Here is a 27,092-nt window from a genome sequence, read left to right on the forward strand (position 1 = left end):
CATGTTATCTATAACACCCTGTTTTGGGGAAAACAGCGACACAGAATAAATGTATGTTGATAGTGCCTTTCGACAAGGTAAATTATGAAAGAGTTCTCACTGGCAAACAACATACCTGTTACCTGCCGTATGCATCAGTACACTACTGATTAACTGATTTGGCATATATCCCCTATGATGTCTTGGAATGATCCAATGACATAGAAATTCATGGCTGTGGTTACCTTCACAGACACCAGTAGAAACATCCCTGTAGTTGATCTTGGCATGTTCTGTGCCTGCCTCCCTAGTGAAGAACATTGGACTCATCAAATTCCTCAGACATGCCCAACTGGCTGTGGTTGGATCTGTACACACAGCTTCTTGGGTAAGGGCAGGAAAGTGCAGTCTGCTTACAGCATAAACAGGCTAGCTTTTCATCGTCTCCCTCAGATCTTCCTGCTCCAAAAACAAACAAGTAGACAGAAAAGAAACCTAGAAGGAATTCAAATCTTCTGAATTTGGTTGCAGCAAATTAAATTGCAGCTCCCCGAAATTCAGAGACAGACTGGCTGGAAATCTTTAATTCCAGCATCCATACCAAGAGCCGGCCACCAGGAACCTCTGCTGCTGACCCCACCAGACTCTCCAAGGTAAGGGGGAGATTCTCTCATTTTAGAGAAATGTCTCGGGCATCTACCAGTCAAGGAAGGCCACGAAATGCAGTGGAGTTCTCCTCTGGATTAATGTTCCCCTTTATAAGGCTGCTGAAATAAGTACCCTTTGTCAAACTCTTCAGGGATCTATACAAGGGCAGCACGGTGGCATAGTGGTTAGCACTGTTGCCTCACAGCGCCAGGGACCCGGGTTCGAATCCGGCCTCGGGCGACTGTCTGTGTGGAGTTTGCACATTCTCCCCGTGTTTGCGTGGGTTTTCTCCGGGTGCTCCGGTTTCCTCCCACAGTCCAAAGATGTGCGGGTTAGGTTGATTGGCTATGATAAATTGACCCTTAGTGTTAGGGGGATTAAATACGTGGGGTTACAGGGATAGAGTGGGATATGTGTTGGTGTAGGGGTTACGGGGATCGGGTGGGATATGTGTCGGTGCAGGCTCGATGGGCCGAAATGGCCTCTATCTGCACTGTGGGGTTTCTGTGATTCTGTGATTCTATACCAAATCCCAGGCTTGAACCTGCAAATGGGTCTCATTTGTGCCCCTGTAATGCCCACTATATCTTCCTTCACTGGGTGTAGTGGCCACTAATGTTCTCTTAGGCTGGGGCTGAAGAAATCCCCAACTGGTGAGTCTCCTTTGTCATTCCCCTCAGTCCCCCACACCACCCCCACCCAGCCACAACTCCTCCCACATCTGTGACCTTTTTTTGGGTTGGACAAAGGCTCTGCCCCAAACAGAGTCCCCGTGGGAACTGCTGGGGAAGCCCGGGAGCCAGCATATCCAGATCCAGAGCTAACTCCCGGCCCATCGGAACTACGGTGGGACCACGCCAGAACAACAAAACAACAACTTGTATTTATATAGCACCTTCAATGTAGTAAAACATCCCAAGGTGCTTCACAGGAGCGTCATCAAACAAAATTTGACTGAGCCACATAAGGAGATATTAGGACAGATGATCAAAAACTTGGTCAGATAGGTTTTAAGGAGCGTGTTAAAGGAGGAAAGAGAGCTAGAGAGGCAGAGAGGTTTAGGATGGGAATTCCAGAACTTAGGGCCTCAGCAGCTGAAAGCACGGCTGCCAATGGTGGAGCGATTAAAATAGGGAATGCGGAAGAGGCCAGAGTTGGGGGAGCACAGAAATCTCGGAGGGTTGTAGAACTGGAGGTGGTTACAGAGATAGGGAGGGTGAGGCCATGGAAAACAAAGATGAGAATTTTTTAATTGAGGCATTGTCGGGCCGGGAGCCAATGTAGGTCAGCGAGCACAGGGGTGATGGCTGAACGGGACTTGGTGTGAGTTAGGATACGGGTCAGCGGGCACAGGGGTGATGGGTGAATGGGACTTGGTGTGAGTTAGGACACGGGTCAGCGAGCACAGGGGTGATGGGTGAATGGGACTTGGTGTGAGTTAGGACACGGGTCAGCGTCCACAGGGGTGATGGGTGAATGGGACTTGGTGTGAGTTAGGACACGGGTCAGCGAGCACAGGGGTGATGGGTGAATGGGACTTGGTGTGAGTTAGGACACGGGTCAGCGAGCACAGGGGTGATGGGTGAATGGGACTTGGTGTGAGTTAGGACACGGGTCAGTGAGCACAGGGGTGATGGGTGAACGGGACTTGGTGTGAGTTAGGACACGAGTCAGTGAGCACAGGGGTGATGGGTGAATGGGACTTGGTGTGAGTTAGGACACGGGTCAGCGAGCACAGGGGTGATGGGCGAATGGGACTTGGTGTGAGTTAGGACATGGGTCAGTGAGCACAGGGGTGATGGGTGAACGGGACTTGGTGTGAGTTAGGACACGGGTCAGCGAGCACAGGGGTGATGGCTGAACGGGACTTGGTGTGAGTTAGGATACGGGTCAGCGGGCACAGGGGTGATGGGTGAATGGGACTTGGTGTGAGTTAGGACACGGGTCAGTGAGCACAGGGGTGATGGGTGAATGGGACTTGGTGTGAGTTAGGACACGGGTCAGCGAGCACAGGGGTGATGGGTGAACGGGACTTGGTGTGAGTTAGGACACGGGTCAGCGAGCACAGGGGTGATGGGTGAACGGGACTTGGTGTGAGTTAGGACACGGGTCAGCGAGCACAGGGGTGATGGGTGAACGGGACTTGGTGTGAGTTAGGACACGGGTCAGGGAGCACAGGGGTGATGGGTGAACGGGACTTGGTGTGAGTTAGGACACGGGTCAGCGAGCACAGGGGTGATGGGTGAATGGGATTTGGTGTGAGTTAGGACACGGGTCAGCGAGCACAGGGGTGATGGGTGAATGGGACTTGGTGTGAGTTAGGACACGGGTCAGCGAGCACAGGGGTGATGGGTGAACGGGACTTGGTGTGAGTTAGGACATGGGTCAGTGAGCACAGGGGTGATGGGTGAACGGGACTTGGTGCGAGTTAGGACACGGGTCAGCGAGCACGGGTGATGGGTGAACAGGACTTGGTGTGAGTTAGGACACGGGTCAGCGAGCACAGGGGTGATGGGCGAATGGGACTTGGTGCGAGTTAGGACACGGGTCAGCGAGCACAGGGGTGATGGGTGAACGGGACTTGGTGTGAGTTAGGACACGGGTCAGCGAGCACAGGGGTGATGGGTGAACGGGACTTGGTGCGAGTTGGGACACGGGTCAGCGAGCACAGGGGTGATGGGTGAACGGGACTTGGTGCGAGTTAGGACACGGGCCAGCGAGCACAGGGGTGATGGGCGAATGGGACTTGGTGCGAGTTAGGACACGGGTCAGCGAGCACAGGGGTGATGGGTGAACGGGACTTGGTGTGAGTTAGGACACGGGTCAGCGAGCACAGGGGTGATGGGTGAATGGGACTTGGTGTGAGTTAGGACACGGGTCAGCGAGCACAGGGGTGATGGGTGAACGGGACTTGGTGTGAGTTAGGACACGGGTCAGCGAGCACAAGGGTGATGGGTGAATGGGGCTTGGTGTGAGTTAGGACACGGGTCAGCGAGCACAGGGGTGATGGGCGAATGGGACTTGGTGCGAGTTAGGACACGGGTCAGCGAGCACAGGGGTGATGGGTGAACGGGACTTGGTGTGAGTTAGGACACGGGTCAGCGAGCACAGGGGTGATGGGCGAATGGGACTTGGTGCGAGTTAGGACACGGGTCAGCGAGCACAGGGGTGATGGGTGAATGGGACTTGGTGTGAGTTAGGACACGGGTCAGCGAGCACAGGGGTGATGGGTGAATGGGACTTGGTGTGAGTTAGGACACGGGTCAGCGAGCACAGGGGTGATGGGTGAACGGGACTTGGTGTGAGTTAGGACACGGGTCAGCGAGCACCGGGGTGATGGGTGAACGGGACTTGGATACGGGCAGCAGAGTTTTGGATGAGCTCAAGTTTATGGAGGGTGGAAGACGGGAGGCCGGCCATGAGCGTTGGAATAGTTGAATCTAGAGATAACAATGGCATGGATGAGGAGGGTGATAGATTTTTGGCCCAAGAAAATGCAGGGGGGAGAAAGCACAAGGATGCAAGAGCTAAGGCAAATACAAACACAAAAGCAAATGTGACAAAAATAATGCAGAAAGCACAAATCCAATAAGCAATAGTCGGTAGAATAAAATGACAGCTTACCAGAAATCATAGTTTACAATCACCTTAAATTCTGCTACACTCTCAACACATGCACAAATCCACAGGAAGTCTCATTTAATCTGTACCTGTGAATGTACACACTCATTAATTTAATATTGCTCATTGGTATAATTTTAAATTTGCTCCCTGCTTTTCTCTCCCTTCTAAGAAGGCACTTTCCCCATGGCTATGCACTTCCTTCTAGCCCACTGTTGAGACTCGGAGCTTGCAGTGTGGATAATCACAGGCGTAATTCAACATCCCACCACCTTATGGCACAGTTTCATTGGAGTACCAATGGACAGCACCATCAATGTATCCAAAATGAGGGTAAATCTTTAGTTAACAGTTCCTACAAAAAAATTAGGGGTAGGATTTCCACAGGTGTTCCCCAATCTTCCACCATAATTTCAGCAGAAAGCCTAGAGAAATTATGTAAATAGCCATTTACACCATTTCGCCGAGTTATGATGGGAGATCAGGAGAACTCTCTCAAAAATCAATTAATTGTTGCCAATGAAGTTAGAGCCTGATTTTTGAACACACTTACAATTTTTCAAGGCTATTGGTGACTTCACCTTTATACTAAGTACTTTTTTACTATTATTAGAGCCAATTATGTACTCCAGTGCAGCTCTGGTAGGATCACAACACTTCCATACACAACAGAGTAGTGGTGAACAGTTGTTTTTCAAACTGGAGGGAAGTTTGCAGTGGTGTTCCTCAGGGGTTGGTATTAGGACAACTGCTCTTTTTTATATATATTAATGACCTGGACTTGGGTATATAGGGCATAATTTCAAAGTTTGCAGATGACACGGAACTTGGAAGTGTAGTAAACAGTGAGAAGGATAGTAACCGACATCAGGAGGACATAGACAGACTGGTGAAATGGGAAGACACATGGCAGATGCAATTTAACACAGAGAAGCGTGAAGTGATACATTTTGGTAGGAAGAATGAGGAGAGGCAATACAAACTAAATTGTACAATTTTAAAGGGGGTGCTGGAACAAAGAGGTCTGGGGGTGTATGTACACAAATCTTTGAAGGTGGCAGGACAAGTTGAGAAGGCTGTTAAGAAACATATAGGATCCTTGGCTTTATAAACAGGCATAGAGTACACAAGCAAGGAAGTTATGCTGAACCTTTATAAATCACTAGTTGCGTCCCAGCTGGAGTATTATGAACAATTCTGGGCACCACACTTTAGGGAGGCCTTAGAGAGGGTGCAAAGGAGATTTACTAGAATGGTACTAGGGGTGAAAGACTTCAGTTATGTGGGGAGACTAGAGAAGCTGGGGTTGTTCTCCTTAGAGCAGAGAAGGCTAAGGGAAGATTTAATGGAGGTGTTCAAAATCATGAAGTGTTTTGATAGAATAAATAATGAGAAACTATTTCCAGTGCATAAGGGTCAGTAACGAAAGAACACAGATTGAAGGTAATTGACATAAGAACCAGAGGCGAGATGAGGAGAAATATTTTTATGCAGCGAGTTGTTATAATCTGCAATGCACTGCCTGACAGTGCGGTTGGAAGCAGATTCAATGATCACTAAGGAAATAGTATTTGGTAAAATAATGGGACTAAAAGACGACAAGTCCCCTGGACCAGATGGCCTGCAAACTAGGATCTTAAAAGAAGTGGCTGCAGAGATAGTGGATGCATTGGTTGCAATATACCAAAATTCCCTGGACTCTGGAGCGGTCCCAGCGGATTGGAAAACCGCAAATGTAACACCCCTATTTAAGAAAGGAGGGAGACAGAAAGCAGGAAACTATAGGCCAGTTAGGCTAACATCTGCCATTGGGAAAATGCTGGAGTCCTTCATTAAGGAAGCAGAAGCAGGGCATTTGGAAAATCATAATCCAGTCAAGCAGAGTCAGCATGGTTTTATGAAAGGGAAATTATGTTTAATAAATTTGCTGGAGTTCTTTGAGGATGTAATGAGCAAGGTGGACAAAGGTGAACCAGTGGATGTGGTGTACATTTGGATTTCCAGAAGGCATTCGATAAGGTGCCACATAAAAGGTTACTGCATAAGGTAAGAGCTCACGGAGTTGGGGGTAATATATTAGCATGGATAGAGAATTGGCTAACTAACAGAAAGCAGAGAGTCGGGATAAATGGGTCATTTTCCGGTTGGCAAATGGTAACTAGTGGGGTGCCACAGGGATCGGTGCTGGGGCCTCAACTATTTACAATCTACATTAATGACTTGGATGAAGGGACCGAGTGTAATGTAGCCAAGTTTGCGGATGATACAAAGATGGATGGGAAAGCAAGTTGTGCAGAGGACTCAAAGAATCTGCATAGGGATATAGACCGGCTAAGCGAGTGGGCAAATATTTGGCAGATGGAGTATAATGTGGGAAAGTGCGAGGTTATCCACTTTGGCAGGAAAAATAAAAAAGCAAATTATTATTTAAATGGAGAGAGATTACAAAATGCTACAGTTCAGAGGGACCTGAGGGTTCTTGTGAATGAAACACAAAAAGTTAGCATGCAGGTACAGCAAGTAATCAAAAAGGCAAATGGAATGTTGGCCTTTATTTCAAGGGGGTTGGAGTATAAAAGCAGGGAAGTCCTGCTACAAATGTACAGGGTATTGGTGAGACCACACCTCGAGTACTGCGTACAGTTTTGGTCTCCTTATTTAGGGAAGGATATACTTGCATTGGAGGCAGTTCAGAGACTATTCACTAGGTCAATTCCAGAGATGAGGGGGTTGACTTATGAGGAAAGGTTGAGTAGGCTGGGCCTATACTCATTGGAATTTAGAAGAATGAGAGGTGATCTTATTGAAACATATAAGATACTGAGGGGACTCGACAAGGTAGATGCAGAGAGGATGTTTCCCCTCGTGGGGAAATCTAGAACTTGGGGGCATATTTTCAGAATAAAGCATCACCCTTTTAGAACTGAGATGAGGAGGAATTTCTTCTCTCAGAGGGTTGTAAATCTGTGGAATTCTCTGCTGCAGAGAGCTGTGGAGGCTGGGTCATTAAATACATTTAAGGTGGAGATAGACAAATTTTTGCAAGATAAGGCAGTGAAGGGTTATGGGGAGCGGGCAGGGAAGTGGCTTTGAGCCCAAGATCAGCCATGAACTTATTGAATGGCGGAGCAGGCTCGAGGGGCCAAGTGGCCTATTCCTGCTCCTATTTCTTATGTTCTTAAAAGGGAATCAGATAAAAATTTAAAGGGGAAAAATTTGCAGGGCTATGGGGAAAGGGCTGGGGAATGGGATTAATTGGATAAGTTGAATGGCCTCCTTCTGTGCTCTATGATTCTATGTACTCATACGTAGCATAGAGAGCAGATCTTGCATGAGTTCTTCAGGTCAGGTCACTTTAATAATTATCATACACTCCATGCACTGATTGGCTTAAGCATGGCGAGCGAGCTGGGTATGTAAGCGTACAATATCAAGTGAGTCAGCAGCTCTTAAAGGGATGCTGCTTCAGGTTAAAGTGGAGCGACACAAGGCCAAATTTAAAGTCTTGTTGCTAGCAGAACAAGGAGGAAACTAGGAGGGACAGACACAGGAGCAGGACTGCTCTTTTTCAGGATTCTGCTGTAAAAGTCTGCAAAAGTAGGTTGTTCTCTTTTGAGCTAAGGGGTGCTGTCTGATCAGCAGCTCTGTTCTGGTAGTGAAGATTGCCAAGTGAGTCAATGACATCTCCCATGTACAATATGTAGGTTAGGAGTATCTGAAAATAACATGTTCTGGACCTGTGAAAGTTAGTAAGGGTACCCACAGTTTGCCTAATTTTTCATATCTGTAACCTTAAGATGGAAAGCAGCAAGCGTGCATTCTCATACTGGTATTATTTCACTGACACACCATGCAAAGTACTCAGGCACCTTTCAGCTGTTTAAAACATTCTTATGCATGCCCATGTTTACAGGGCACACTTTGTTCCCGGGACAAAAATATGTTTCTAATAAGAACATAAGAACATAATAAATAGGAGCAGGAGTAGGCCATTTGGCCCTGTGAGCCTGCTCCACCATTCAATCTAGATCATGGCTGATCTTCTACCTCAACTCCACTTTCCTGCACTATCCCCATATCTCTTGATTTCCTTAATATCCAAAAAACTATCGATCTCTGTCTTGAATATACACAATGACTGAGCCTCAACTGCCCTCTGGGGTAGCGAATTCCAAAGATTCACCACCCTCTGAGTGAAGAAATTTCTCCTCATCTCAGTCCTAAATGGCCGACCCCTTATTCTGAGACTGTGACCCCTGGTTCTAGACTCCCCAGCCAGGGGAAATATACTCCCTGTATCTACCTGTCAAGCCGTGCAAGCCAGTGGCGGACCTGGGTAAGAAGCGAGCAGCGAGGCGAGGCGGAGCATAAAAGCGGCAGCAGCAGCGAGGCCCGACCACAGCAGCAGACCTGGGTGTGGAACGAGCAGCGAGGCTTACCAATTCAGCAGCGGGAGAGAGAGGTAAAAAGTAATCAAAGTGTGACATCACCAGAAAGCAGGTAAGTGATTGGTTGGTGAGTATTTCTTGCTTCTTTTTTTTCCAAACTTAGACTCTGTGGTTTATACTTTCTAAGCTCTGAGGTGTAGCGGGGGCTGCTGGAAACCAAAAAATGTAACTTAATTTAAAGGAAGTAAAGGTTAAGTCATGTCAGGACAGCTCAGCCCCGTAGTTTGCTCCTCCTGCACTATGTGGGAAATCAGGGACACTTCCTGTGTCCCTGACGACCATGTGGGCGGGAAGTGTGTCCATCTGAATCTACTGGCAGACCGCATTGTGGCACTGGAGCAGCGGATGGATAGATATTGGAGCATTCGCGAGGCTGAGGAAGCCATGGATAGCACGTTTAGGGAGGTGGTCACACCGCAGGTAAAGGTTGCACAGGCAGAAAGGGAATGGGTGACCATCAGGCAGAATACTAGGCGCAGGCAGGTAGTGCAGGAATCCCCTGGGGTCATCCCCCTCTCGAACAGTTATACCATTTTGGATACTGTTGGGGGGGGTGGCTTAACAGGGGAAGGCAGCAGCAGCCAACCTCCTGGCACCAGGGATGGTTCTGCTGCACAGGACGGGAGGAAAAAGAGGGGTTGAGCTATAGTGATAGGGGATTCTATTGTAAGGGGAATAGGTAGGCGTTTCTGCAGGAGCAAATGAGACTCCAGGATGGTGTGTTGGCTCCCTGGTGCAAGGGTCAAGGATGTCTCGGAGAAGCTGCAGAAAATTTCGGAAAGGGAAGGTGAACAGCCAGTTGTCGTGGTGCATATAGTTACCAACGATATAGGTAAAGAATGGGATGAGGTCCTAAAAGCTGAATATAGGGAGTTAGGAGGTGAATTAAAAAATAGGACCTCAAAGGTAGTAATCTCAGGATTGCTACCAGTGCCACGTGCTAGTCAGAGTAGAAATAGAAGGATACTTCAAATGAATACGTGGCTAGAGGAATCGTGCAAGGGGGAGGGATTCAAATTCCTAGGACATTGGAACCGGTTCTAGGGGAGGTGGGACCAGTACAAACCAGACGGTCTACACCTGGGCAGGATCGGGACCGATGTTCTTGGGGGAGTGTTTGCTAGTGCTGGGAGGCTTTAAACTAAAATGGCAGGGGGTTGGGAACCTGAGCAGGGAGACAAAGGAAAGGGAAACAAGGATAGAAGCAAAAGACAGGAAGGAGAAAAACAAAGGTGGCAATCAGAGAAATTAAGGGTTTAAAACAAACATGGCCACAGTAAATAATAATTCTAAAAGGACTAAGAGCATTAAAAAAACAAGCCTAGGTGGCCTAGAAATTCGGTGGCACCGCGTTTGGGGCGCCAAGCTCGCCTGGGCGCCGGAATTTGCGCTCCGGCCAGAGCCGCTTGCGCCCTCCCGATATTCAGTGGGAGCGCCCCAAGAGGGACTCGGGGCGCTGCTCGAGGCTCCCCGCCTCCCGTTTGGGGCGCTCAAACTGAATATCGCCACGCTACGTGCCACAGCGCCACATGCTGTGGCACAGCGCGCTGCTGTACTGCAGGCCTTCCTCCCCTTCTTAAGGGGGAGGGGCCTGCACCAGCGCGATCACCGATCGCGAGTGCCAGCAAAAGAGCCCGACACCGAGGAGAAGTGCCGGGCTTTTGGGACACAGCCGGCACTGCCCGGGGGGTGGATCAGGAGGCCGGGGAGGGCGGCGCGAGGAGGTGCTGGCAGGCGGCCACCGGAAAAAATGGCTGCCCCGCACCTCCACCTTAATTTGCGCCACTACCGCCACAGGTAGGCCCTGTGAACCGGTCGCGATTTGCGACCGGCGTTACAGAGGAGGGCGCGACCAAATATCGCGATCGGGGCGGGAGCGGGGCGCTGCACACACCAATGACGTCATCGGTGGCGGCACAGCGCTACAAGCTAACGCCGCCATTAGCGCCCCGCTAAATATCGCAGGAGGCGTGGCCAGTGGCGCTAAAACCACTGAGTGCCCTCTTTGGGCGCTAACTGGTGGCGCAGCCCACTGAATTTCTAGGCCTTTGTGTCTTAATGCAAGGAGCATTCATAATAAGGTGGATGAATTAGCAGCGCAAATAGAGGTAAATGAATACGATATGATTGGGATTACAGAAACAGGGCTCCAGGGGGACCAAGGCTGGGAACTCAACATCCAGGGGTATTCAGTATTCAAGAAAGATAGGCCAAAAGGAAAAGGAGGTGGGGTAGCATTGCTGTTTAAAGAGGGGATTAGCACAATTGTAAGGAAAGATATTGGCCTAGAAATTCAGTGGGCTGCGACACCAGTTAGCACCCAAAGAGGGCACTCAGTGGCTTTAGCGCCACTGGCCACGCCTCCCGCGATATTTAGCGGGGCGCTAATGGCGGCGTTAGCTTGTAGCGCTGCGCCGCCACCAATGACGTCATTGGTGTGCGTAGCGCCCCGCTCCCGCCCCGATCGCAATATGTGGTCGCGCCCGCCTCTGTAACGTCGGTCACAAATCGCGACCGGTTCACAGGGCCTACCTGTGGCGGTAGTGGCGCAAATTAAGGTGGTGGTGCGGGGCGGCCATTTTTTCCGGTGGCCGCCTGCCAGCACCTCCTCGCGCCGCCCTCCCCGGCCTCCTGATCCACCCCCCGGGCAGTGCCGGCTGTGTCCCAAAAGCCCGGCACTTCTCCTCGGTGTCGGGCTCTTTTGCTGGCACTCGCGATCGGTGATTGCACTGGTGCAGGCCCCTCCCCCTTAAGAAGGGGAGGAAGGCCTGCAGTACAGCAGCGCGCCGTGCCACAGCATGTGGGGCTGTGGCACGTAGCGCAGCGATATTCAGTTTGAGCGCCCCAAGTGGGACGCGGGGAGCCTCGAGCAGCGCCCCGAGTCCCTCTTGGGGCGCTCCCACTGAATATCGGGAGGGCACAAGCGGCTCTGGCCGGAGCACAAATTCCGGCGCCCAGGCGAGCTTGGCGCCCCAATTGCGGCGCCACCGAATTTCTAGGCCATTAGCTCTGATGATGTGGAATCTGTATGGGTAGAACTGAGAAATACCAAAGGGCAGAAAACGTTAGTGGGAGTGGTGTATAGACCCCCAATCAGTAATGCACAGGTTGGAGATGGCATTAAAAGGGAAATTAGAGAAGCGTGCAATAAGGGCACAGCAGTCATCATGGGTGACTTTAATCTACATATAGATTGGGCTAACCAAATTAGTAGCAATACTGTGGAGCAGGAATTCCTGGAGTGTATACGGGATGGTTCCCTGGACCAATATGTCGAGGAACCAACTAGGGATCAGGCCATCTTAGACTGGGTATTATGCAATGAGAAAGGATTAATTAGCAATCTTGCTGTGCGAGGCCCCTTGGGTCGGAGCGATAATAATATGATAGAATTCTTCATTAAGATGGAGAGTGAAGTAGTTGACTCAGAGACTAAGGTCCTGAATTTAAATAAAGGGAACTATGATGGTATGAGACGCGAGTTGGGTAGGATTGATTGGGTAATGTCACTCAAAGGGTTGACGGTGGATAGGCAATGGCAAACATTCAAAGATCGCATGGATGAATTACAGAATTTGTTTATCCCAGTTTGGCATAAAAATAAATCAAAAAAGGTGACTCAACCGTGGCTAACAAGGGAAATTAGGGATAACATAAGATCCAAAGAGAGGACATATAAATTAGTCAAAAAAAGCAGCAAACCTGAGGATTGGGAGTGGTTTAGGATTCCGCAAATGAGGACAAAGGGATTAATTAAGAGGGGGAAAATAGATTATGAAAGTAAGCTTGCAGGGAACATAAAAACTGACTGTAAAAGCTTTTATAGATATGTGAAGAGAAAGAGATTAGTGAAGTCAAGCGTAGGTCCCTTACAGTATGAATCAGGGGAATTTATAATGGGGAACAAAGAAATGGCAGCCCAATTAAATACATATTTTGGTTCTGTCTTCACAAAGGAGGACACAAATAACCTCCCAGAGATGTCGGGGAATATAGGGACTAATGAGAGGGAGGAACTAAAAGAAATCAGTATTTGTAGGGAAATGGTGTTGGGGAAGTTGACAGGATTGAAGGCCGATAAATCCCCAGGGCCTGATAATCTACATCCTAGGGTACTTAAGGAAGTGGCCCTGGAGACAGTAGATGCATTGCTGGTCATCTTCCAGAACTCGATAGACTCTGGAACAGTACCCATGGATTGGAGGGTAACTAATGTTACCCCACTATTCAAAAAAGGTGGTAGAGAAAAAGCGGGGAATTATAGACCAGTAAGCCTGACATCGGTAGTGGGGAAAATCCGAGAGTCCATTATAAAAGATGTAATAGCAGAGCACTTGGAAAGCAGTGACAGGATCGGACAAAGTCAACATGGATTTACAAAATGTAAATCGTGCTCGACTAATCTACTGGAAATTTTTGAGGATGTAATTGGTAAAATAGATAAGGGAGAACCAGTGGATGTGGTGTATTTGACTTTCAGAAGGCTTTCGATAAGGTCCCGCATAAGAGATTAGTGTGCAAAATTAAGGCACATGGGATTGGGGGCAAGGTATTGACTTGGATAGAGAACTGGTTGACAGATAGAAAGCAAAGAGTTGGAATAAACGGGTCATTTTCCGAGTGGCAGGCAGTGACTAGTGGGGTACCACAAGGATCGGTCCAAGGACCCCAGCTGTTCAAAATATATATTAATGATCTGGACGAGGGAACTGGATGTAATATCTCCAAATTTGCAAACGACACAAAGCTGGGTGGGAGGGTATGCTGTGAGGAGGATGTCGTGAAACTCCAGTACGATTTGGACAGGTTGGGTGATTGGGCAGAAACATGGCAAATGCACTATAATGTGGATAAATGTGAGGTTATCCACTTTGGTGGCAAAAACAGGAAGGCAGATTATTATTTGATTGGCAATAGATTGGGAGAAGGGGAAGTGCAAAGAGACCTGAGTGTTCTTGTGCACCTGTCGCTGAAGGTAAGCATGCAGGTGCAGCAGGCGGTTAAGAAGGCAAATGGTATGTTGGCCTTCGTAGCAAGAGGGTTTGAGTACAGGAACAAAGATGTCATGCTGCAGTTGTACAGGGCCTTGGTGAGACCGCACCTTGAGTATTGTGTGCAGTTTTGGTCGCCTTATCTAAGGAAGGATGTTCTTGCCATGGAAGGAGTGCAGCGGAGATTCACCAGGCTGATACCTGGGATGGCAGGAATGACGTATGAGGAGAGATTGTGTCAATTGGGCTTATACTCCCTGGAGTTTAGAAGATTGAGAGGGGATCTCATCGAAACCTATATAATTCTGTCAGGCCTGGACAGACTAGATGCAGGAAGGATGTTCCCAGTGGCCGGGGAATCCAGAACCAGGTGTCATAGTCTAAGGATAAGGGGTAAGCCATTTAGGACTGAGATGAGGAGGAATTTCTTCACCCAGAGAGTGGTGAACCTGTGGAATTCTCTGCCACAGAGGGCAGTGGAGGCCAGTTCATTAAATATATTCAAGAAGGAGTTGGATATATTTCTTAAGGCTAAAGGGATCAAGGGATATGGGGAGAAGGCAGGGACAAGGTACTGAATTTGGATGATCAGCCATGATCTCATTGAATGGCGGAGCAGGCTCGAGGGGCCGAATGGCCTACTCCTGCTCCTATCTTCTATGTTTCTATGAATTTTCTATGTTTCAATGAGATCACCTCTCATTCTTCTAAACTCTAGAGAATATAGGCCTAGTCTACTCAATCTCTCCTCATAGGACAATCCCACCATCCCATGAATCAGTCTCGTGAACTTTTGTTGCACTCCCTCTATGGCAATTATATTCTTCCTTAGGTAAGGAGACCAAAACTGTACACAATACTCCAGGTGTGGTCTCACCAGGGCCCTATATAATTGCAGTAAGATGTCTTTACGCTTATACTCAAATCCTCTTGTAATAAAGGCCAACATACCATTTGCTTTCCTAATTGCTTGCTGTACCTGCATGTTAATTTTCAGTGACTCGTGTACAAGGACACCCAGGTCCCTCTGAACACCAACATTTCCCAATCTCTCACCATTTAAAAAATACTCTGCTTTTCTATTTTTCCTACCAAAGTGGATAACTTCACATTTCTCCACATTATATTCCATTTGCCATGTTCTTGCCCACTCACTTAGCCTGTCTATACCCCCTTGAAGTCTCTTTGCATCCTCCTCACAACTTACATTCCCACCCAGCTTTGTATCATCAGCAAACTTGGATTTATTACATTTGGTCCACTCATCAAAATCATTGATGTAGATTGTGAATAGCTGAGGCCCAAGCACTGATCCTTGCAGTACCCCACTAGTTACAGCCTGCCAACGTGAAAATGATCCGTTTATTCCTACTCTCTGTTTTCTGTCCGTTAACCAATCCTCAATCCATGCTAGTATATTACCCCAATCCCATGAGCCCTAATTTTGTTTAATAACCTCTTGTGTGGCACCTTATTGAATGCCTTCTGAAAATCCAAATGCACCACATCCACTGGTTTCCCCATTTCTATTCTGTTAGCTACAACCTCAAAAAACTCTAACAGATTCGTCAAACATGATTTCCCTTTCATAAATCCATTTTGACTCTGCCCACTCCTATTATTATTTTTGAAGTGCCCTGTTACCATGTCTTTAATAATAGATTCTAGTATTTTCCTTACTACTGATATCAGGCTAACTGGTCTGTAGTTCCCCTGTTTTCTCTCTCTCCTTTCTTAAATAGTGGGGTTACATTTGCTACCTTCCAACCCATGGGAACCATTCTAGAAACTATGGAGTTTTAGAAGATGACAACCAATGCATCCATTATCTCTATGGCCATCTCTTTTAAAACCCTAGGATGTAGGCAATCAGATCCAGGGGATTTATTGGTTTTCAGTCCCATTAATTTCTCCAGTACGTTTTTTTACTAATACTAATTTCTTTCAGTTCCTCATTCTCGCTAGAGCCTTGGTTCTCCACTATTTCCAGGAGGTTTTTTGCATCTTCTTCCTTGAAGACAGACACAAAGGCCTAGAAATTCAGTTGGTTGCGCCAGCCGGTAGCGCCTTAGGAGGAGGAGATGTTGGGCGCTAGGCGGCTAGCGGCCGGGGGCAGCGCGATCTGCGCCTCTCCCCAACTTCACTAGAGATTTAGCGGTGGCGCAAAGTCTTTGCGCGCGCTCAGCTGCACGTGCAGATCCTGACATCATTTCCTCGTGCAACGCCCTTTGTGCGCCCCAAACCGGAAATTCAGTCGCGACGCCCCATTGTGCGCCTGGCGCCCCTAGCGACTGGTAGAGTGGAACGGTGCTCAGTCGATGCAGGGCGCGGGGGGTGCAAATTAAAGGGCACTCCTCCTGCAATATAAAAGGCTGCCATTTCGCAGCACTCCTTCTTTAGAAACGGATCTTTGCAGAGAGACCAAGGTAGAGAGCTTAAATAACAACAGAAAATGCTGGAAAAACTCAGCAGGTCAGGCAACATCCGTGGAGAGAAATTTGAGTTGACATTTCGGGTTTGACCCTTCTTCAAAACTGGAGAGAAAAGGAACTAGATCGAAGGCAGGGCTGCGATCGGACAAAAGAATAAAAGAACCAAAAGAAGTAAAAGAGATTAGAAGCTAGACGAGATGGTAATAGGCTGGGATTAGGTGTAAAGTGTACTGGCAGGGCAAAAGATAGCTGCCAGGTGTGAGAGAGAAACAAAAGGAAAGCGGGGGGGAGGAAAGGAGTAGAAAAATATAAGTAAAAATGAAATAGGGGCCGAGGTTATGATCTGAAATTGTTGAACTCGATATTGAGACCGGAAGGCTGCAGAGTGCCTAATCGGAAGATGAGGTGCTGTTCCTCGAGTTTACGTTGAGCATCCGTGGAACAGTACAAGAGGCCAAGGACGGTGAGGTCCGAGTGGGAATGGAGCGGTGAATTGAAATGACAGGCGACCGGAAGCTCGGGGTCACCCTTACGGACTGAACGGAGGTGTTCCGCAAAGCGGTCACCCAATCTGCGTTTGGTCTCCCCAATGTAGAGGAGACCGCATCGTGAGCAGCGAATACAGTATACTAGATTGCGAGAAGTACAAGTAAATCGCTGTTTCACCTGGAAGGGGTGTTTGGGGCCCTGGACAGTGGGGAGGGGGGAGGTATAGGGGCAGGTGTTACACCTCCTCCGCTTGCACGGGAAGGTGCCAGGCGAAGGGGAAGGGCTGTTTGGGGTGATAGAGGAGTGGACTAGGGTGTCTCGGAGAGAGCGGTCCCTGCGGAATGCTGAAAGGGGAGGGGAGGGGAAGATACGTTTGGTGGTGGGATCACTTTGGAGGTAGCGGAAATGCCGGAGGATGATCCGTTGAATGTGGAGGCTGGTGGGGTGAAAGGTGAGGACAAGGGGAACCCTATCGTGGTTCCGGGATGGAGGGGCAGGGGTGAGGGCAGAGGTGCGGGAGATAGAACTGACACGGTCGAGGGCAGTGTCCACCACGGTAGAGGGGAATCCTCGGTTGCGGAAAAAGGAAGACATGTCTGAAGCACTGGTGTGGAAGGTGGCATCGTCGGAGCAGATACGGCGGAGGCGGAGAAACTGGGAGAATGGAATAGAGTCCTTACAGGAAGCGGGGTGGGAGGAAGTGTAGTCCAGGTAGCTGTGGGAGTCAGTGGGCTTGTAGTAAATATTGGTCGATAACCTATCCCCAGAGATGGAGACGGAGAAGTCGAGGAAGGGAAGGGAAGAGTCAGAGATGGACCATGTGAAGGTGAGGGAAGGGTGGAAATTGGAGGCAAAGTGAATGAAATTGTCAAGTTCGGGGCGAGAGCAGGAAACGGCACCGATACAGTCATCAATGTATCGGAAAAAGAGGTGAGGGAGGGGACCCGAGTAGGACTGGAACAAAGATTGTTCCACATAGCCCACGAAAAGGCAGGCATAGCTAGGACCCATGTGGGTACCCATGGCAACGCCTTTGATTTGGAGGAAATGAGTGGAGTTAAAGGAGAAGTTGTTCAATGTGAGAACAAGTTCAGCCAGGCGGAGGAGGGTCGTGGTGGATGGGGACTGGTCGGGCCTCTGTTCAAGGAAGAAGCGGAGTGCCCTCAGGCCATCCGGGTGGGGGATGGAGGTGTAGAGGGATTGTACGTCCATGGTGAAAAGGAAGCGGTTGGGGCCAGGAAACTGGAAACTGTTAAAGTGGCGGAGGGCGTCCGAAGAGTCGCGGATGTAGGTGGGAAGAGACTGGACAAGGGGAGAAAAGATAGAGTCAAGATAGGAAGAGATAAGTTCCGTAGGGCAAGAACAGGCTGAAACGATGGGTCTACCAGGGCAGTCCTGTTTGTGGATCTTGGGAAGGAGGTAGAAGCGGGCTGTGCTTTCTGCTTTGGCTCAACACTCGGACAGGTACTTGTGGCTTCAGGCCACAGCTTTCCACTTGTCTTTGCCTTCATTGACATATCATTGTTTGCTAACATATTATGGGGGCTGCAATGGGTGCAAACGCTGGCCTTCTCCATTGCATCCAAAGGGCTCACAGACGCCGTGAGAGAGTGGCAGTCCTGGCTAGAAGGAGAGGGGGCAACAGGTGTCGGGAACGGAGGCCTTACCCACCCAGGGTATACCGCCAGCAGTTCTCCTATCTCAACATGCCTGACGAGCAGTGTGTTCGGAGGCTGCGATTCCGAAGGGAGGTGGTCACAGAGATCTGCCACCTGCTTGGCGGTGATCTGCAGCCACATCTGAGGAGCAGGACGTCTCTGTCGGTGGCAGTGAAGGTGACGGTGGCTCCTTCCAATCCGCTACTGGGGACATTGCCAACATCTCCCAGTTCGCCGTGCATTGCTGCATCCGCCAGGTGACCAATGCCCTTTTCAAAAGGAGACGTCAGTTCATCTCCTTCTCCATGGCCCTTGCCAAGCAGCAACAGCGTGCAATGGGCTTTGCAGCATTCGCGGGCTTCCCCATGGTGCAGGGCGCCATTGACAGCACGCATGTGGCTTTGCGGGCACCTCTGGAGAATTCCGAGGATTACCGCAACCGGAAGGGCTACCATTCGCTCAACGTCCAGCTGGTGTGTGACCACAGGCAGCTCATCCTAGCTGTCAATGCCCGCTTTCCAGGCAGCAGCCACGATGCCTTCATCCTGCGCCAGACTTCTGTGGCAGACATGTTCCAGGCCCAGCCTCACCCACGAGGATGGCTTCTCGGGGACAAAGGCTATCCTTTGTGTACCTGGCTGATGACCCCGCTCCGTGCGCCCAGCACCCCTGCTGAAGAGGGATACAACGATAGCCATCAAGCGACCAGGAACATCATTGAGCAAACAATCGGCGTCCTGAAGCAACGGTTCCGCTGTCTGGATCGTTCCGGTGGAGTCCTACAATATTCACCGGAGCGAGTCTCCCATTTCGTGGTCGTTTGCTGCATGCTGCACAACCTGGCTATCCGCAGGACTCAGCCACTGCCACCAGAGATTGGAGGACCACCTGAGGAGGAGGAGGAGGAGGAGGACCAGCACAGGAGGGAGGCAGAAAGTGCAAGGGCCGCCCGTCGCCGGCTTATTGAATGTCGGTTCTAGGCCCCCTCTCAGGGAATGGCTTGTGCCAATGTCAGCAGATGAATGTAGCCGCTCCACAAGCCCTCAGCCAAGCAGGGCAACCAGGACTTGACAAAAAAACCATGCACAGTGCAATTTAAGAACATTAATTTGTTGCAAACCTCTGCCCTTCCCACATTACAACCTCATGTGGAGAAGCCCCCTCCAAAAACACAAAACTAACGGTCTCGGCCTTACAAAAACTAAAAAAGACACCAGTCTCGGCCTTACAAAAACAAAGAAAGACACCAGTCTCGGCCTTACAAAAACACAACTACACCAGTCTCGGCCTTTCAACAACCACAAAGCATTTGTGCAGACCTTCTACTTTTTGCCCTGCGAGGGCGATGCCTTTCGCATCCTTGCCTGGCCCCTGCCCGCCCTGCAGCTCCTCCTCAATGGGAGCCCAGTGGCTGCAGCAAGGCTGGGGGAAGGCTGCTGAGGGTCAGATGGCGAGACGGCAGATGCCCTTGGGGGTCGGCCTGCACCAGCTCTGGCCCTGGAGGGGCCGGCTGCTGACTGCTCCAACTCTGCTTGGGCGGCAGCAGTCTGTCCAGCGGCTCATGGCAGCTGCAATGGCGGAGTGGCAGTGTCGGCTGCAGGAATGGTGCCAACCTGACAGATCGCAGGTGCTCCCTGGTCGCCTGATACATTGGCACTCGCACGGGCCAGCACTGCAGCATGCGCAGCAAACAGCTGAAGAACAGACTGCTGAGCTGCTGCTGCGCGGCGAGTGCCCTGGCGATGCCTGGCTGATCCAGCGAGGGTGGCAGCAGTTAGTGCCCGTGTGGCTCTGGTCTGTGTCCGCATGACAACAGCCAGTGAATGGACGGCATGATTGAGCACTTGGCTCAAAGCCACCTGTGCTGCCGCAAAGTCCTGTAGACTCCTGGCCTGTGCTGCACTGAATTGATCCAGACTCCTGGCCTGTGCTGCTCCAAATTGCTGCACACTCCTTGACAAAGACTCAATGGAGTCAGGCATCCTTGCCACTGCAGCCATGAGCTCATTGTGCCTGCGCTCAGCCTGGACGGCCATTTCCTCCAGGAGCCGCACCTCCTCTGCGCTCACCGTCGCAGGACTGGAGGCCGCACTCACCCTCTGGGGAGAAGTCCGCCGAGCTTCCCCACCCCTCCCGCATTGCTGCAGCCCACTGGGCCCCGGAGCTTCACTCTACTCCGACCCTTCCCCCCGGCTCCCCTCCAGGGAAGACGTGTCCCCTTCATCGCCATGGGCTGGCGCGTCTGAGGGTGGCACTGATGGGCCGGCTTCCTCTTCCTCCTCTTCTAATTCAGAAGCGCTGACAGTGGCAGCTTGAGGGCCCGCCTCCTCACCTGGCGATTCACCATCTGAAAGCAGGAAGGCACAAGAGTAGCTTTAGAGTGAGGACAGGGCAGCAGCGAGGGAGGCATGCGTGCTGCCATTCACTGCATTGGTCGGACAGTGGCAAAGGATGCTGATCTGAGGTGCAAGTGGAACGAGAGAGGTCAAAAAGGTGATGCCCTTACCATTGGTGCCCAGAACAGGGTCGGCATCTCCACTGGCGACGGGGCCAATCAGCCGGCCTGCCATAATGCGCTCCACACGCTGGTCAAGGTCAGAGAGCTCTTTGACGTCAGGACGGCCTCCCCCAGTCTCACTTCGTTTCTGCCGGTTGTGCGCCACCTTGGCCTGCAAGAGAAAGGACGGCCTCTAAGTACAGTGTGAAGCCCTGATCTTGTCTGCACTGCCTCCCATGGTCGAATAGCTTGTACAGTGTGAAGCCCTGATCTTGTCTGCAATGCCTCCCATGGTGGACTGGCCCTGACAGTGTGAAGCCCTGGTCTTGTCTGCAATGCCTCCCATGGTTGAATAGCTTGTACAGTGTGTAAAGTGCTGAATGTGCAAGTGATTTTCATGACAGTCCCACAGCTGCTGGATGAGGGCTGGCCATTAGGGCTTTCAGGTCCCTTTGCCCATAAAGTGAGGTGCACATGCAGGGATGAGGAGGACACTGGAAAGGGTACTCACCCTGACAACCCGAGTGAGGTCGTTGAACTTTTTCCGGCATTGCACAGGAGTCCTGGCAACCACGCTGTTGGAAGACACCCTGTATGAGACCTCCCTCCAGGCTTTCTGGTAGGCGTTGGGCAGCGGCCTCTTGCCACCTTCTGGGAACAGAACATGGCGCCTGCGCTCCACTCCGCCAACCAGCACCCTCAGGTCACCGTCGCTGAAGCGCTGCGCTCTCTCCCTGGCCTTCTCCATAGCCCTGGGCATTTTGCAGATGAAGCTGAAGTGGTCAGGCCTAGGTTGAGGGCTGCAGTGTGCAGGGCGTGGCAGGCAAACAAATCCACCCTCCCCCTTTAAGAGCTGACCGGCGCCAGAGTGTCTGCCGTCAATCAACAACTCGCCGCACCAGCGCTGCGCCCGGCCTCGGGGGTATCGCTCAGCACCGCCGGCTTAGCGCCTAAAGATAGTCGTGCATTGCCTGTTTTAGCGCAGCAGCAACCTCTTGGGGTGATGCGACTGAATATCGGCGAAGGTGGCGCGACTTTGCGCCGGGCGCAAACTTTAGCGGCCGCCCGACTTTAGCACCCCAAAAGTGGCTATACTGAATTTCTAGGCCAAAGTATTTGTTTAATTTCTCTGCCATTTCCTTATTCTCAATTATAATTTCTCCTGTCTCAGCCTGTAATGGACCCACACTTATTTTTGCTAATCTTTTCCTTTTTACATACCTGTAGATGCTTTTACAGTCTGTTTTTATGTCTTTCACTAGTTTACTCTCATATTCTATTTTCCCTTTCTTTATCAATTTCTTGGCCCTCCTTTGCTGAATTCTAAAATCCTCCCAATCCTCAGGCTTACTACTCTTTTTGGCGACATTATAAGCCTCTTCCTTTAATCTAATACTATCTTTAATTTCTCTTGTTAGCCATGGTTGGAACATTTATCCCGTGGTGTTTTTATTCCTTAAGGGAATGTATATTCGTTGCAAATTATGAATTATTTCTTTAAATGTTTGCCATTGCTTTTCAACTGTCATATCTTGTAATCTAGTTTCCCAACCTACCTTAGCCAACTCGCCTCTCATGCCTATGTAGTTTGCTTTGTTCAGGTTGAGGACCCTAGTTTCAGACTTAACTAAATCACTCTCAAACTCAACATAAAATTATATTATATTATGATCACTGCTCCCCAGAGGCTCCTTTACTACAAGGTTATTAATTAACCCTGTCTCATTGCACAGTACTAGATTTTAAATAACCAATTCCCTCGTAGATTCTTTGATATACTGATCCAGAAAACTATCTTGAATATATTCCATGAACTCTTCCTCTGCACTATTTCTGCATATTTGGTTTGCCCAGTCTATATGAAAGTTAAAGTCCCCCATGATTACTGTATTACCCTTGTTACATGCATCTCTAATTTCCTGATTTATACTCTGCCCGACACTACAACCACTGTTAGGGGACCTATAGACTACTCCCACTGGTGTTTTCTGCCCCTTGTTGTTTCTTTGTTCCGCCCAAACTGATTCTACATTTTGTTTTTCCGAGCCAAGATCCTTTCTCTCTACTGTCTTTATTCCCTCCTTTATTACCAGGGCTATCCTTCCTCCTTTTCCATTCTGCCTGTCTCTTCTAAAAGTCAAATATCCTGGAATATTTAGGTCTCAGCGTTTGCAACCACGTCTCCGTAATGGCTATTAATTCAAGCCCATTTATTTCTATCTGCGCTATTAATTCATCTATTTTGTTGTGAATGCTTCATGCATTCAGATATAGTACCTTTAGCTTTAACTTTTTTCTATTTTTCCCTGATGTCACTTTAGTCACTAATGCCCTATTATCTTTATTAATCTTTCTGTCCCTTCCTGGCCCGCTGTGCTTATCTTTACCCAGATCACTACTTTGCTCGACAGCCTTGACATTTCTAATGTTGCACATAAATTTTGCAAATTAGGACCATCAAACACACTGCTACAATCTACACTAACACAAGCTATTTGCATGCTCCATAATCTTGGAGTCTGCCTAAAAACGGGGTAGATTTAATGAATTAGCACTCCTAGTGAAAAACTTTACTCAACAGAAGCATATATCAGGGAAAAGCAGGCACAGTCACTGTTCTCTGCACCTGAATTCACAATGTGTGCTCCTGTCACATGAAGTTCTGTGCCAGGATCACTAATTCATCAAACCTATCCAAAGTCTCAGATCTGAGCATCAGTGTTACAGTAATTTAAACAAGCGCCAAGCACCCTGCAATGTCTGAGGACAAATATGAGGATACTGGCCACATCTGTGCAGTGATGTTTGAATGTCTACCAAAAATGCAGATCATTATGGAGGGAGTGTGCACTCCAGAACCATCTGCAGTGAAACCCCCAGTGACAGGAGCTATGTCTATATATCTATAAGTTTATCTAATGAATGCTCTAACTGGGGAAAAAATAAACATTGGGTCCAATACACAGCAGTTTCTCCTGTCAGGTTTTAATATGCTGGGAATCAGATTAAGCAAGGCAGTAATGGAGGGCTTCAGTGATCTCATTGATGCCCATCAATCTGCTCACTAGGCATGCTGAAGGAGGGAGAACAAAATTGATATTATTTCAACTGTATCCTGAGAGTTCACTTAAGATGGGACAGAATAAGTAGTGGGAGAGGTTCGCCATTGTATTTGATGTAGGACAGTAGGCAACGGTAGGGACAATTGGCCCTCTTTATCTATATATATAAATCGGTACTTCTGTCATTCTGTCTTTCTATCTGTCTATCTGTCTGTCTGTCTATCTGTCTATCTGTCTATCTGTCTGTCATCGCGTGTGCGTTGCGGGTATGCACTCGAAAGTTACAGGGCGTACCTATGCGCGCGTTACCTCCAAAGAAAGCTTACGCTTCCGAGACGGTTTTAAGCGTATTTACGTTTCGGCCGGGCTAAAATTGCGCCCGCGGTATCCCAAAAACCTTCAACATTCCGCTCATTAGCATCTCATTATCCGCTCATTAGCGACAGAGTGACCTCGAGCTCGACCAATCGTACGCCGGGTTGCTGGCGTGTGCCGCCGGGCCAATCGGTGCGCGTGTGGCCGGGCTTTATCATTCTGAACCGAGGTGAGTCGCCGCCATCTTGATTCCAAACTTTTCCTTTCTTTTTCCCGCTTTCTGCGTCTTAAAAAAAAACGTTGCTTTTAAAACACATATTGTTTTTTAAAAAAATGATTTAGAAAGTAATTAACTTATCTAATCTCATTAATTTTCCTACCTTTCCCCGTTTTTCCAGGTAGGCCTAGAAGCCTGGGCGTCTCCTCCGCACCCACGCCCGAGCTAGGCACCTCCCGGCCCCACTCGAAGGCTGGAGGGCCAAGCCTCAGCCCAGCGCCGCTAGGGTGCGCGCGCAGCAGGAGCTGAGACGTCTCTCTCTGCCGGGGCTTGCTGAGCGTCCAGCGTTACCCTGGCAACAGGCGCAATCGGCGGTCTTCACCTCGGGGGGAGGGGGGGCGGCCGCGACCCTCGGGGGGGGGGGCCGCGACCCTCGGGGGGGGGGCCGCGCGCGCAGCAGGAGCAGCTGGGACGCGGCGTCTCTCTCTCTGGCTTGGTCAGCGTCACGGTTGCCCTGGCAACCGGGCCCGCCGGCCGAGAGAGATGCCCCGTCTCAGCTCCTGCTGCGCGCGCAATCGGCGGTCTTCACCTCCGGGGGGGGGGGGCGCCCGCCGCCCTCCATCCCCCCCTCCCCTCCCCCTCCCTCCCTCCCGCCCTCCCTCCCCCCCGCCCTCCCTTCCCCTCCCTCCCCTCCCCCCCGCCCTCCCTTCCCCTCCCCTGCCCTCCCTTCCCCCCTCCCTCCCTTCCCCTCCCCTGCCCTCCCTTCCCCCCCTCCCTTCCCCCCTCCCTCCCTTCCTTCCCCCCTCCCCTCCCCCCGCCCTCCCTTCCCCGCCCTCCCCCTCCCCCCTCCCCCTCCCCTGCCCTCCCTTCCCCTCCCCCTCCCCTCCCCTCCCTCTCTTCCCCCCACCCCTCCCCTCCCTCTCTTCCCCCCAGTCCTCTCTCTCTTCCCCCCAGTCGCTCTCTCTCTTCCCCCCAGTCGCTCTCTCTCTTCCCCCCAGTCGCTCTCTCTCTCTCTTCCAACAACAACATTCCCTCGAAAAAGCCTCGGCACCGCCGGGCACTTCAGCTAGTTGCACATATGTAGACATCGCTGGTTGTGCATTGAACAGAAACTTAACTAAAGTCGCATGCATAATTTTAGACCAATGGTAATACACCAACTGCACATTAATGAAGTGTCGCCCCTTTCTGTTCATGATGATTGTCAGATTGGGAACATAAGGCACTATGGCCACAGACAAGTACCTTACACTCTGGGGAAACCCACCACATGAAAAAACTGCAGTACTTTCGAATGTTGCTGGGTGCTTTCCCTGGGAAAGTGATGAAGGAATTTACCCTGGCAACAAAACATTTGTTAACAGCGTTATAGAAACATAGAAACATAGAAACATAGAAGATAGGAGCAGGAATAGGCCATTTGGCCCTTTGAGCCTGCTCCGCCATTCAATGTGATCACGGCTGATCATCCAAATTCAGTACCCTGTCCCTGCTTTCTCCCCATATCCCTTGATCCCTTTAGCCTTAAGAAATATATCTAACTCCTTCTTGAATATATTTAATGAATTGGCCTCAACTGTCTTCTGTGGTAGAGAATTCCACAGGTTCACCACTCTCTGGGTGAAGAAATTCCTCCCCATCTCAGTCCTAAATGGCTTACCCCTTATCCTTAGACTGTGACCCCTGGTTCTGGACTCCCCGCCATCAGGAACAGCCTTCCTGCATCTAGTCTGTCTAGTCCTGTTAGAATTTTATAAGTTTCAATGAGATCCCCTCTCATTCTTCTAAACTCTAGCGAATATAAGCCTAATCGACCCAATCTCTCCTCACACGTCATTCCTGCCATCCCAGGTACCAGTCTATGCATAGGTGCACTACTGTTTGCAAAATTTAGCAAAAGAATTTAATGTGACACAGAATCAGTTTATGCTCCAGAGGGGCAAGAGCTCTACTTGCCAAAAAAAAAGCCATGGACGACTAAAGAGGTAACGGACAACAAAAAACTGTAGGGGGCGGTGTGTGCCCAGTCAGCTCTGCCCCTGACTGTCCCTGAGCGGTTCGAATCGCTCCCGCACCCCTGGGTTCTACACACCGGACTTAGGTACAGGCGGCGATACAGCTGGTTCGGTGCAAGAAAACTGTAATTTTTGTTAAAGGCAAAACAAAATCACAATACTGAGAATTACTAAGATAATTACAGGCATATAAAAACCAATACACTTATTTGGGAATGGGGAACACATGGCACATCGAGGGAACAAAAACATTAAAATCCCCTTATCCTTATCCCACCCCCAATACCTAACTAGATTAAGCTATGAGGGGCCAGGGATTCATGCTCACCAATTCGAAATCTGTTGACTTTTTAACTGGTTGTGAGTTTTGGGGTCCACTCTTGCTGTCCTTTGGGGCGTGTTGTTGCCATGTGCTCACAGGGCGCGGCGATGGAGTTGTTTGTGCGAAGCACCCTCCTTTTCCTCCGTTAACGTCTTCGTTGAGTCGCAATGGGTCTTCTCCTTCTTCCTCTGGCGGTTTGGTCGCTGACGGTTTTTTATTACGGTTGGGGCTAGGTTGGCGGTTTATATTGTTGAACTGATTTTACTACCCATGCTTTGAACGCCAACTTATTCATCAAACGCCAGCTTATAACTAGGCCGTTTGTCCTCCAACGCGTCTTTCCACCGCCCTTCTTTGCCTTTACCGGTTTACCGTTTTCTTCATCTCATCTCGTCTTG

This window comes from Somniosus microcephalus, chromosome 5 (assembly GCF_052327205.1).
Source record: "Somniosus microcephalus isolate GS21.2 chromosome 5, FLI_Smic_1.0, whole genome shotgun sequence".
Taxonomy (NCBI): domain Eukaryota; kingdom Metazoa; phylum Chordata; class Chondrichthyes; order Squaliformes; family Somniosidae; genus Somniosus; species Somniosus microcephalus.